Below are 13,061 nucleotides of genomic sequence, written 5' to 3'. Positions count from 1 at the left end.
CAAATGAATTTGAGCATTATACATAAGTCTAGTAAAAAAAAAGAGAAGAAAATGCAGAGCTCTGATTTAGATACATGAAGGAATTTTTTGTTTTTATTTAGGTTTATTGTTGATTTAAAAGGGAAATGAAATTTCTTTTGCAAAATAATCCATATTTTTCAATTAGAAAGGTTTAGAGTCCTGCAATAAGAATTTTGTTGAGGAATAAACTGTCTTGTCTTTACCACAAGAGGGCAGCAAACCACTTTAGCAGACAAGCCTGTCACTTTCTTCCCTCTTCATCATCTGCCCAGCAAACCCTCTTCTAATCTCATTACATGGGAGAAGTACCACCTAATGCTTAGCAGGGCCAGGGTTTTTTCATGCTTCTTTTGGCATTTACCCCCGCACTTGAGAGCCGGAGATGGATGTAAACATTTCTCTCTCGCTTGGTTGTTATCCACCTTACCTGCTCTCTCTCTCTCATTCTGTCTTTCAAAATCGATCTCACAACTCCCTTTTTCCTCCTTTCCTTCTTCATAATATTTCCTTCCCACTTTTCATTCTTCTTACTCTTATCCTTATAAAATACCTCTCATTTTCTTTCTCCTTTCCATGTTTTTACTCCACAGTTACAGCTCGAAGTATTCCTCTTTGTCTTATCCAAATTATGTATATTTCCTTCGGTCTGTTCACAGCTCTTGCTCTTTTCCATTTTGGATATTTTATGTACATCTTCCCTTCTTTCCTCTTCTGCCCCTGAATTTGTATGTCCTCCCTTTTCTCTTGTCTTTCCCCTTTTCGTTTACTGCTTTTCTTAAATCTTTCCTATCATCTCTTTAATCTGCCATTCATTCGTGCACTACTTTTTCTTCTCCTCCTTCTTCTCCTTTGTCTTCTTTTTCTTAATCTCCTTCTTCTTCTTTTTCTTCTTCTTTTTCTTCTTCTCCTCCTTTTCCTCCTCCTCCTCCTCCTTCCTTTTCACTCAATAGCTTTATTCAAATCTTAGCTCTTTATGTGCCCTGAGCACTCTACAGAGTGGATTTGACACTTTCCAAGTCATATTATTCTTATTAATAGGAAGTGTAAAAAAATTGATGACCTCACAATGATCTCACCTTTCCTCTCTTCCTTCCTCTGTACATGTATCGTCATACATGTGTCCTTTATTTCATTCTTCTAGTACTCCTTCTATGTACCCCAAAGAAAATTAAGGTCAAACAACAAATCTCTCCTTGTAGTTCCCAAAATTAAAACTCAATTCTACGGTGCTCGTTCATTCAAAATGTCCTCTGCTGAACTTTGGAATAAATTACCTGATATTGTTAAACCAGCTAATAATGTAGAATCCTTTAAGTCCCTTTTGAAGACATTCCTTTTCGTAAAATAAGATATACATGTACCCATTAATTGATTATATATTTGCTCCTCTGTGAACAGGCTTTTCTTTCTTCTCCATTCTTTCTATTCTTCTTTCTAAGCGCATAGAGACATGATTTTATCATCGTTATATGCACTATATAAGCATAGTTTTATTATATTATTATTATTTTTATACTTCTTCCATTCTTCTCCCCCGCTTTCCTCCTTTGCTCCCAGTAATATTATCCCTTCCTCTTCATCTGCCTTTCTCTTTCCCATTTTCATACTATCAAAGATTGCACCCCATGACGGGTGAGGGGTATCACACCAGCATTAAATTTCGAGTGTGAACGGGGCAAGAGCTTTCATTAAGGGGAAAGGGTAGGGATCTGTGATGTTGAAATAGACACAGGTGTGACGATAAAGAATGTGACATCTGCACAGAAATATACAACCAGGAACAGGGCGGTTACCACAAACCATTTGCAATTGATCATGCGCTTGGTTTGTATGCGTGGCTGCATGTAATGATCATTAAAATCAGTCATAAAAATCAACCATATAATTGATTTTTAAGCTTTGTGATACCGGCGCCTTGAGTGCAGCTCTAGGTGTGACACAAGGTGGACAGGCTTCAATTTCTAAATGGATTTTTTAAAGGGATAAATCAGACAGCTCCTCAAAAATAAAGGAAAATAAAATCCAAAAGGTTTTGATTTTGACCCTGTTTCTGTCATATGTATAGAGTACGGGCATGATCATATTTTACTACAAATATGTATCTTCTTTTGAAGATTTCATTGATAATGATTCTTTTTGCGTGATTGCTGACCAGAAATCAAAGATAAGCAAACCAACCAGAGAAAATATAAATAAAAGATATAAATCTCTATGCATCAGTTTGCCAGAGAATGGCCATCTCATACATTGTTTGAATATGCCATCAATTAACGAAATTGGTAATATTACTTTCAAATATAGAAATGAAAACACCTAAATAAATGCACTAATAAAAATCATTCATTTCATGTTGTACATGTGTAAGCTAAAAATATGTACGTATTTTTTTCTTTCTTTTTCTTTCCTTCAACTATGAGGACTATAATTACAAACCTTTTACATATACATCAGCATCTACATCATAAACAGCACGCATACTATACACCTAGAAACCATACATACCTTTTATCTTATTTAGACAGCTAATCACATACCACACCTGACGAAAAACAGAACGAGAGCCGCGCTCCGATCGTACGATGCTCCAACACTCCCATACGTAATTTACATTTGACCCAATAGGATGAAATTTCATTCTTAAAAGTTCTATTTACATTTTTTCCAGCTCTCCTTTGCTACGTGCCTTATTAGCATTTAGAGGTCTGTTGGTTTCTTTATTTAAGGCTCAGTGTCATTTTTTTTCTTCTCCTTTTCCAATCGAATTTTCCACATTTTGCCCCTTGCAGGGAGAGTAAATTTGAATCACTCATCTAGTTTTGCTTCAATTTGCTTTTGGACATTTTTCCAGTTCTTGTTTTAACCTTAAAGGGGCTGAAATGATAAGGAGAAAATATTTGTAACATATTTTCATCTTTTAAATGAATATATTTGTGTTACAGTTGATTAAGTATTTTAATATCCAATTATCCAAATGTGGAAATTTGCCTACTCCTGATAGTTCAATTCAAACCTTTAGTATTTACATGTAATACTTGAACAAGTACTAGTAACTATTGCTGCATATATTTAAAGCCACAGTGAAAATACTGTACACATTCATGATTTATAGATGTATAAGGAGGAGGAAGAGGGGATGAAGAGAAAAAGATATATAAGGAGGGGAGGAAGAAGATGTAGAAGAAGAAAGAGAAAAATGAGGAGAAGAATGAGAACACCAACCGAACCTAACTAGCCTTTCTAAAAAAAAAAAATGGCAGTGTGAACATGCGCAAAGTGCGGGTAGCCACGGTAACAGGGGCCGATGACCATTCCAGAGCGAGTGACCTTATGGGGATAGGGAATCATGATTTATTCATTCTGTCACCTGTGGTCCCCGGTACTCACGATGGTCACCGACTAAAGGTAGCTTTGAATCTTCAATGCAACAGGAAAAAAACAGCAATTTTTTCATTTCCTTTCTCTCTGCACGTGTACCTTACAAGTATTGGATTTTCTGTCATAATTCCAAAGCCTTTATTATTGTATTCAGTCGCTTGGAATAAAGTCATCCTTCCTCCTTTTATATATAAACCTCTTTCCTCTTCACATTTTTATTACTGATTTCCCCTTTATATTTTCAGATTGAAAATGGATTTTTTTATGATCTTGTTTTTCTTCCCCTTTTATGGTTTACCCTATAAAACTACCTAGCTTATAATCTTGTCTTTCTTCCTTTTTATGGTTACGACCCTTAGTTATATGTCTCTACATGTACGTATGCATATTCAAATATTTTTTTCCATCTATCTATCTATTTATCTATCTATCTCTCTATCTCTATATCTCTATCTCTATCTCTCTCTCTATCTATCTATCTATCTATCTATCTATCTATCTATCTGTCTATATGTCTGTCTGTCTGACTGTCTGTCTGACTGTCCGTCCGTCCGTCCATCCATCTATTTATCTATCTATCCCTATTTTTTTCTATACTCAATGCAAAACAATGGAGTTAAATCTACATGAACTCTCATTCAGTTTTGTGAGAGGACAACACCTTAAATATTTTAGGCTAGTTTTAGAATCATGGTGCTAATTCAACAAATATATTGATACCAATTCAACACTGATTGGTGTTAACATAACACATTATTTTGTTTTATTGACACTCGTTGGTGTTATAATCAAAATACCATCATTCTTGAAAGTCATTCATAACTTATGAACAGCTTCATGACATGGCCTCCAGGCATATGGTGAGTTCATATCTCATGAAGAAAGCTATATATTTATATTTATTTTCTTCTCCTTTCCCCTTCACTGTCTCTCTCTTCCTATCTATCTATCTATCTATCTACATCTATCTATCTATCTGTCTGTCTGTCTGTCTGTCTATTTATATCTATTTATCTATTTCCCCCTTCTTTGGCCCCATTCAAACTGTTTATCTTCCCAAATTCAAAACTTTATTCTCCTGCATAAAATCCACCTTAACCTTTTTACTATGTGAGCCTAGTGTCTGCTGTGTTAAGGCATTTGGGAAAATAGTATTTGGTAGTTGATGGGTTAATTGGTTTTGTACGGCTATTTGAACACAGGTACGACTGGTCTTCATATCTCCTGAGAGTTGACCTGTGAATTATGAACGTGTGTGTTTGGTTCCGGCACCATTCATCAAGTTAAAGGAAAATATTTGTGGGAGAAATGAGGAGGGTGTTTGTTGGGGGGGGGGAGAGCAAGAAGGAAAGAGGGGTAATGGGTCAGATGAGAGAGAAGGAAAGGAAGAGAGGGTTAGGGAAAGGGAGGCAGACCACAAGAGGGGGATAGGAAGAGAGGGGTTGATGGGGGGGGGGGCAGGGTTGATAGAGAGAGGGAGTGGGGGTAAGGGATATACAGGGTAAGATGGAGCGGATGAAAAGGGGAAAGTGGCTAAGTAGATGGGCAGAGAGAGAGAGGGATGATGAAAGATAAAAAAGTGAGAGATATATACCACGAGTATAGTTCAATTAATAGTTATGATTTGGTTAGATTGATCATCAGCATATACCAACCAAAGCGAAATCAAAAGATCACTTTCTACATCACTCGCAGAATTTCCATGGTGAATATGTACAGAAGAGTAACAGTTGGGGAACCTTCTTCTTGCTACCCTCTCGAACCATGGAAAACTGGAATAATTGCTACCTTTCTCAAAACTCTATCCTCTCTGTGGGCCCCCTACTTGTACACCTGAGAAGCGATCCTGAATTTCAAAAAAAGACGTCCCCTAATTTCATTCAGAAAATCAGTAACGGAGCTCATTTCGTATCTCTTCCTTCATCGGAGGTAAGAGGATTCCGTACTTGACCCGTTAGGCGGTCGGACATGAATTTACTCCAGAATTACCTCAACCGTGCTTGCGAAGGTATGATTTAAAGAAGAGATGAAATGTATAGCCTGTTGCTATGCTATACATGTATATGGGGAAGTGCATTTGTAGGATACTCCTGTATCGCAGTCCTTGGCATTCAATATGATTTTTTTTTTAAACAAGTGGTTAGTTGATCAAATTATCCAAACCTTTTTCGAAAGGGAAATACATGTACATGTATGTTATAGGTGGATAAATGCAGTCTTTGAAATTTTGTTTAGTTACATGTATATGTATATGACGGGCTGTGTCTCTCAGAATTTATCCCCATGTCTTTCTTAGCATGTGACTAGATTTTTGCTGCTGTTGTTTTTTTAAACAAAGTAGTCAGCCTAGAAATCACCTTGAGCAACAATATTTTCACCATTTGTTTTGTATCTTTCAAAGAGATTCACGTTTTTCCCCTTCAGTTACCCCTCACCGCCCCCTTGGATCTTCCCCTGTTCTCATTTACTGATATTCTCCTGCAAGCAAGCCCTCGATGTGCATTGCTATCTCTTAGAACAGTTTATATCTACTTCATGTAAACACCATATCACTCCTTCCAAGTACGCTATCTTCCTTCCCCGACCCCTAACGACCGGTTAGATACATCGCAGAGTGCAAGTCCCTCGTTTATTACCAACCTGGATTCCGAAATTCGTTGACATTTCGATTTCAAACTCAAGATGGTTTGCCTTATCAAAAACGCTAAAAATAGTAGTCACTTGAGCGGTTCTGGATGACCCCCATTGCTTTCGTGGTATATGGTTAGTATCATCAACCCGCTTAGATTGGTGTAAACAAATGTAATTGGTTACTTAATTCAGTGGTGTCACTGTGCATCGACAATGTACTTTTCAACTGTATCGACTTTGTACACAAAGACATGTGAGGACTTTTACATTATTCCTGTGAATCCCAGTTCTTTGCTGTATAATCTTTGGTGTTAAATCTGACACCTTCGGGTGTCCCTATGGGATCATACACGGAGGTGTTAAAATTACACCGAGAGGTAAAACTAAAATAGGGTTTAAGTAATAGCTAAAGTTTTTCGTTGTAACCCCTTTACCCCCCCCCCCACCTTACTTAAAGGTCAAATCCACCCCAGAAAAATTAAGCAAGCATAACATTGACATTATTTTTCACAAAACAGTTAATTAATCACTCACTATTTCTTTTGTATTTTATCATGTGAAATATGAAATATTGTAATTTTCTCATCATTGTCATGTGAAACAAAGTTTTATTTCTTAGTGAACATGAGGTATTACCATTGTTTTAACATCTTAGGGCTCAGTTGAGTTGGTCCTTACTGTCAAATCTGAAAAAATTGAAAAAAACAAAAAACAAAGAAAATATTAAGTTCGGGACATCATCGACTCACATGTCATTGAGTTGTGCATATAACCTTTTTGTGAAAAATAGCAAAATTTAAAACTGTCATAACTTTTTTACTTTACATCCGATTTTGATGAATCTTTCAGTGTTGTGCTTGTTTGATTTTGATTCAAATCAACCTTTTCTGGGGTGGACTTGACCTTTAAAGTAAACAGCCAAAGTTCTTTCTTACCTTTATACCCCCCTAACTTAATTACACCCATAAAATTCACACTTCTCAGTGCATTCGGCATCCACAGCTGAATGCCATTTCTTCTTTTCTCATAAGATGTATCCCCACCCTATTCAAGGTTTTGGTTTATTGGCATCATTTTTTGTTCTTGAACCCACCCCCCCCCCCCCTCCCTCACACACACATACACAAAATGAAGACTAAATGATAAAATGACAATAAAACGAAATAAAGATTGTAGATAAATGATTTATTAAAATGAAATTAATGATTGAAAAATGAATAAAGAAATGAATGAAAATAAAGCAAAAAAAAAAACAGCAATGATAATACAACATAAATGTGGGAAAATTTCATAGAACTATTCCTATTTCTAATTTATTATGTTCTTGTTTTAATTTTTGGGGAAAAGTCAGTCACTTCTGTTTTACATTCTATGTTATTTGATACTGTATCTCTTGTCCTTATATTATTCCTATGTCACCTTTGCAATTCATAAATTATTTTGCAGAAAAGGGAATAAATTCCCTCTATTTTTACTTTCTCCAAAAATACATTCCATGATCACCACCTCTGCACGTACTATACCTGTATCACCATGGCGATTCACCAATTAATTGGTAGAAAAGTTAATACTTATGTCTATTTGTTCATCTTCTATCATATACTTGACATCACTGCCTCTGCTCTTATTGTTCACATATCACAATGACAAATAGCAGATCACCTATATTGTTTATTCTGTATCTGCTGATATTCCTTAATCACTTTGGAACTTAATCTTTTAATTAAAAAATGAATAATTACCTCTATTTTGCATCCTCTCACATATACATTTTATGTCCACCCCTCCTCATATCATTCCTGTATCACCATGGCGACTGATCAATTTATTAGTGGAGAAACAAATCACCTCTATTGTTAAATGTTGTACCTGCTCATATTATTCCTTTAATCACTTTGGAACTTAATCAATCTTTTAATTACAAAAAAAATGAATGATTGTCCCTATTGTGCATCCCCTCACATACATGTTATGACCACCCCCTTTGTTCATATCATTCCTGTATCACCGTGGCAATTCGTCGGTGATACAGATCAGTGAACTCCTTCATTCCTCCGCCCTTATTTATCTTTTTGTCTGAAGAAGTAGAGGCGGCCATTCATCAATTTACTCCTTGTTTAGAGAGGGCCTTTCCATACCTAGCTGCTAAATGGATTGATTGTGTACTTTTCTAATGTATCGTAGATGAATAGCCCCCCCAACAGAAATTTGTAAAGGTCAGTTCGGATAGGCTGTTCTCTCTGTAAGTCTTGTCTTGTCTCATGCGTCTGTTTTTCTGTGTCTGTACTTGTCTCATCCACTGGAGGTGATATTACTGTTTGTCCATTGCCTGACACCATTTTGAGAATTTGGTTACACTAAACTTCTCTTCAGTTACTAGGACATTAATTTCTGTGGGAACGTATTGAGAATACAAATACTTTTTTGCTTCTCAGTTAAAGAAAAGGGTGTGGTAGGGGGGGTCCTCTGGAGTTTGTGTTGTAATGCTGGTATAATACTCGAAACATGGTATTGAGGTGATTGGGTGGGGGGGCAGAAACTAGATTGCATTGATCCATTAGCATTGGCTTCTGTTAAGGATACACTGCTCTTAACATCTACATGTACAATGTAGTACTCTTGAAAATGAAATTCTGTCACGTCACCATTTCATTTTCCTTCTTTCATTTTCTCACAAAGTCATTACTTTTTTGCCTCATTAAGCCCCTTTTGTAGTGATCATTCGGTTGCCATAGCAACTCACATATTTGGTAACGTTGACTTTTATGTTTTGAAAATGAATGTCGTTAGGCTTTTAGATTTATATACGTCTACGAAACTCATTACCCATTATGAAGCCTTCACCATCGTCAGATCGTCAATTTCTAAGCAATATAGACTAATTACAGAGTGGCTCTCTCCAATTCTCTTTGAGAAATTGCCGCCAGACCAATCACACTATCTTGTTAAGGGGAAAGCAACGGTTTTAAATCATTTTTAGCCCATCTTTTACTGTCATAAGTTTCCCCTTGCCTTTGTTTTTTTTTTCTCATGTACTGATGAAAGTATTGTTTTGCTTTTGTCTTTCATAGTTGTACACTACAACCACATTTCCTGTTTGAATATTTTGTTGATTTGTTCACTGAAAGGCATTTATACTGTACAGTGTCAATGGTCTGGAAATGTTTCATTTGGAGGGGGTGGAGGGAAAATAGTGAATAGAGTTTGGGCGAGTGCCATTGTGGCATTGGCAGAGCTGCCAAGTAGTACTGATTTTCCGTATTTAGTACTTAAAATAGAGAAGAATACTGATGGTTTCATGCGAAATACTGATTTCTTAAGTTTCAGTTTATGTGTTGTCCTATGGTATTCCTGTGAAAATACTAATTTCCTCACCAAAATACTGATTTTCAGCCTTGAAAATACTGAAATCTTCTTGTTCAGGTTGGCAGTTCTGCATTGGGACAAAATCTGCTGGTATTACAGGCGCTGTTCTTTAGCCAGTGTTTATGGCAAGCCAGTTTGATTGTCTTATCCTCTTTCCTAAAAAGAAGAATTACATTGATTAACAACACCAACTGATATTGTCCATGTATGGCAAGCCAAGTAATCATTTACCCCATTTCTTGAAATGAATTATTATTTTGTTACACCATTTTATTGCCATTTAGTATGTACAGAATGGTTTTCTTGACACCGAGAAATTAATTCTTGATAGTTATACCAAGAATTTGATTATTTAATATCAACAAGAAATGGGATTAAATGTTTAAACAACTTGTCCTGCGTTAACACACACTGGCCTAGAATGGGTTTGAAGGTTGCTTAAGGATGTTAGAATGCTCAGATTGAAGAGTAAATTATTCCGCAAAGAAAGTGCTGCGGCTAAGAAAGTCCTTTCCACCAGAGGATACTAACTGATTTGTATCGTAAGAGTGAAAGGGTTAAATCTAAATTCACTCCATCACACCGATCAAGAGTAAGTTGTTTTGGCAAACACCGTAATTCTCATATCTCGGCTGAAAATGATGAGTTAATATCGCGCTGGGACTTGATGAAAAATCCATTATTCACGTCCAATATGATTCCGTTGTGCAAATATGCATCAAGAAGTAGGTGCTGAAGTAGAAGAGAGGTGGGTATGCCTGTGTTTAGACTTCACTTGCGGCACCTGTTTTCAAACGTTGCTTAATGCTGAAGAGTTCAGCAAGTAAACTGTGTTCAGACATGAAGCATTAATGTCAATGTAGATCGTTGTGGCCCAGTGGATTAGTCTACGGACTTTGAAACAGAGGGTCATGGGTTCAAATCCCAGCCATGGCGTAGTTTCCTTCAGCAAGGAATTTATCCACGGTGTGCTGCACTCAACTCAGGTGAGGTAAATGGGTACCGGCAGGAAGTAATTCCTCAAAAAGCTGTGTGCACCTGAATCAGTAGCCTAGCTTAGCCGGGGTAATACTAATAGCAGGGCCTGCTGGGAGAACAGCTTTCGGAATTGAAGTAGCTACCCTGGGTAAATATACCGTTATTATTATTAAAACATTGAAAAAGAACCCCCAAAATATTGTAAATTTTGTTCATACTTTTCGGTGCTCCAACCACTCCCCTCATTTACGCATTCTGTATAGTTTCCCTGGACAATCTCTGTGCCACAATGCTCCACAATTAAATATGCTATTTGACATTTTAAGCAATGCTGTTTATGCCAGTCATGCTAACAAGTATTGTTTAAACTTTTTAATTAGTTGTTTTAGAAACAATAGTTGTTAGAGTGATCGGCTTAATTGGTAAATTGCTTAAAATTTCAAATATCATTTTTAAAGAGTAATCAAAGGGCCTTTTCACACGTGAATCTTGAATCATCATTGTAATGATGATTGCTATTGTAATCGTGACTGTGATTAGCGTTTGTGATTCTAATCATGTTCTAGTTTGGTTTCACAAACTTGTGCTAAATATTTGTCATTAGCCTTTTTTTCACTGGAATCATTCAAATTACGATTTTTTTTCATGTGTGAAAGGGCGGAAAGACTGCTTTATGTAACCAAGTCAGGCACTAGAAAACAAAAGAAGGGATTAATATTTAAATGATAAAATGTAATGGAAATTTTATATTTTTTGTAAACGTGGAATGTACATTTGTGACAAATATAAATTACCTAGTCCTATATCAAGAAAAATTTCAAAATATAAAAAAACTATGATTTTTCAGTATTTTCACATCTAATGTTGATTTCAAACATATTTCTAAAATCCCTTTTGTTTAAAGTTGAGGTCAAAATAGGGAAAATTCATGCACATGGACACATTGAAACTGGTATATATGCTAATTGAATAAACATGGAAATATTTGAATGCTGGTAATGTTGATATAGTGCAGTAGATCACTGCCTTTGGAATCCATTAGGAAATTAGGGTCTGGCAAAGCAAGCATTGTAATACATTTTACCTCTATATTCCAACCTGGAGTATTAGATTAGGAAATGAATTCATGTATATTTACCTGTACATGTTGGCACTTGTGAATATGCTAATGGAATAAACATAGAATATTTGAAAGCCAGGAATATTAGCTTTGTTGAGTTTGTGTAGTAAATGGCTGCTTTTGAATTCCATTAGAGAATTAGGGTCTAGCAAAGCAAGCATGCTAATATATTTTACCTATCTATATTTCCAACCTTTATATGAGAACAAAATCAGATTATTAATGTACATTAACATGTTCGCACATGTGAATATATGCTAATTGAATAAACATGGAAATATTTGGAAACTGGGATTATTGGCTTTGTTGAGTTTGGGTAGTAGATAACTGCTTTTGGAATCCATTAAGAAATTTAGGGTCTGGCAAAGCAGGCATGCTCATTACTTTTTCCTCTCTATATTTCCGACCTGGAAATGAAAAGAAAATTAGAATAGGAAATGTACATACAAGTCGGAACTTGTGAATATGTTAATTGAATAAACATTAACATTTCTGAAGCTCGGAATGTTGACTTTGTGAAGTAGATGACTGCTTTTGAAATCCATTAGGAAATTGGGGTCTAGCAAAGCAACTAGAGGAGTGCTATCACTCCTCGCTTTACTCCTATGATTCATAACTTAGCGTGCCTGTATGACGGCAGCAATGCCTCACACACACACACACACGGGCTCTCCGCTTGCAGGAATCGGGGGAAGTCTTTAGAGCGAGCGTACATTGTACGCCATCCTTCCTCCGATGTGTTCTCTTCAGATGCATGTTGGCATGCCTCTTTCGTTCCGTAGGTCTTCATTGTGCGAGCCCTTGTGGGGAGGTTTGTACACGTGTGTCAAATGCCGGTGATGCATGCTAGCTTACTGCCTTTTCTCCAGTCTTGCTTTCTCTGTCCTTTTCTCTCTTCTCTCTCTATCTTGGTATTTTCTTTATCCTCTGCACATCCTCTCCTTTCTTTTCTTCCCTCTTTCTCTCTTTCTTGCTCACTCTCCTAATTTCTTCACACTCTCTCCCCCTCTCTCCTCTATTTTGCTCTCTTCATTTCTTTCATTTGTTCTTCTCTTTTTAATCTATGTGAGTCTCTCTTCCTCACCTCTCTGACTATCCATCTCTCTCTCTTTCTATCACGTTTTCTTTCTCCTCTCTCTCTATCCAGTCTCTCTTCTTCATTCTCCCCTTCTTTCTCATTCTATCTAGCTCCTTATATCTGTCTCTGTATCCTTTACTTTGTATCACACCCCCCCATATATTACACATTCACACAATCACCTCTGTCAGTCTCCCTCTTTCTCTCTTCCCATATCTCCATCTTACCATCTCCATCTCTCCCTTCCTCTCTCTCTCTCTCTGCCGTCATCACCAAGGGATGCCCAAGCTTCCCTGCTCCGTGCATTGTACAGCATCCACAAGGGAAATCATCTCACCTCTACCCCCCCTCCATCTCTCTCTCTCCCTCTCACCCTCCCGCCCCAAAGCACGCACCGACACGGCCAAATCGCAGCCCCTGTGCAGATCGAGCTCACTCCGGATCCTTTAAATACAGAGTGGGAGCTCGTCGGGCAGTGTTGTGAGGGAACGG

Source organism: Lytechinus variegatus, chromosome 19 (genome assembly GCF_018143015.1).
Source record: "Lytechinus variegatus isolate NC3 chromosome 19, Lvar_3.0, whole genome shotgun sequence".
Taxonomy (NCBI): Eukaryota; Metazoa; Echinodermata; class Echinoidea; order Temnopleuroida; family Toxopneustidae; genus Lytechinus; species Lytechinus variegatus.
This window is presented reverse-complemented; position numbering follows the sequence as displayed.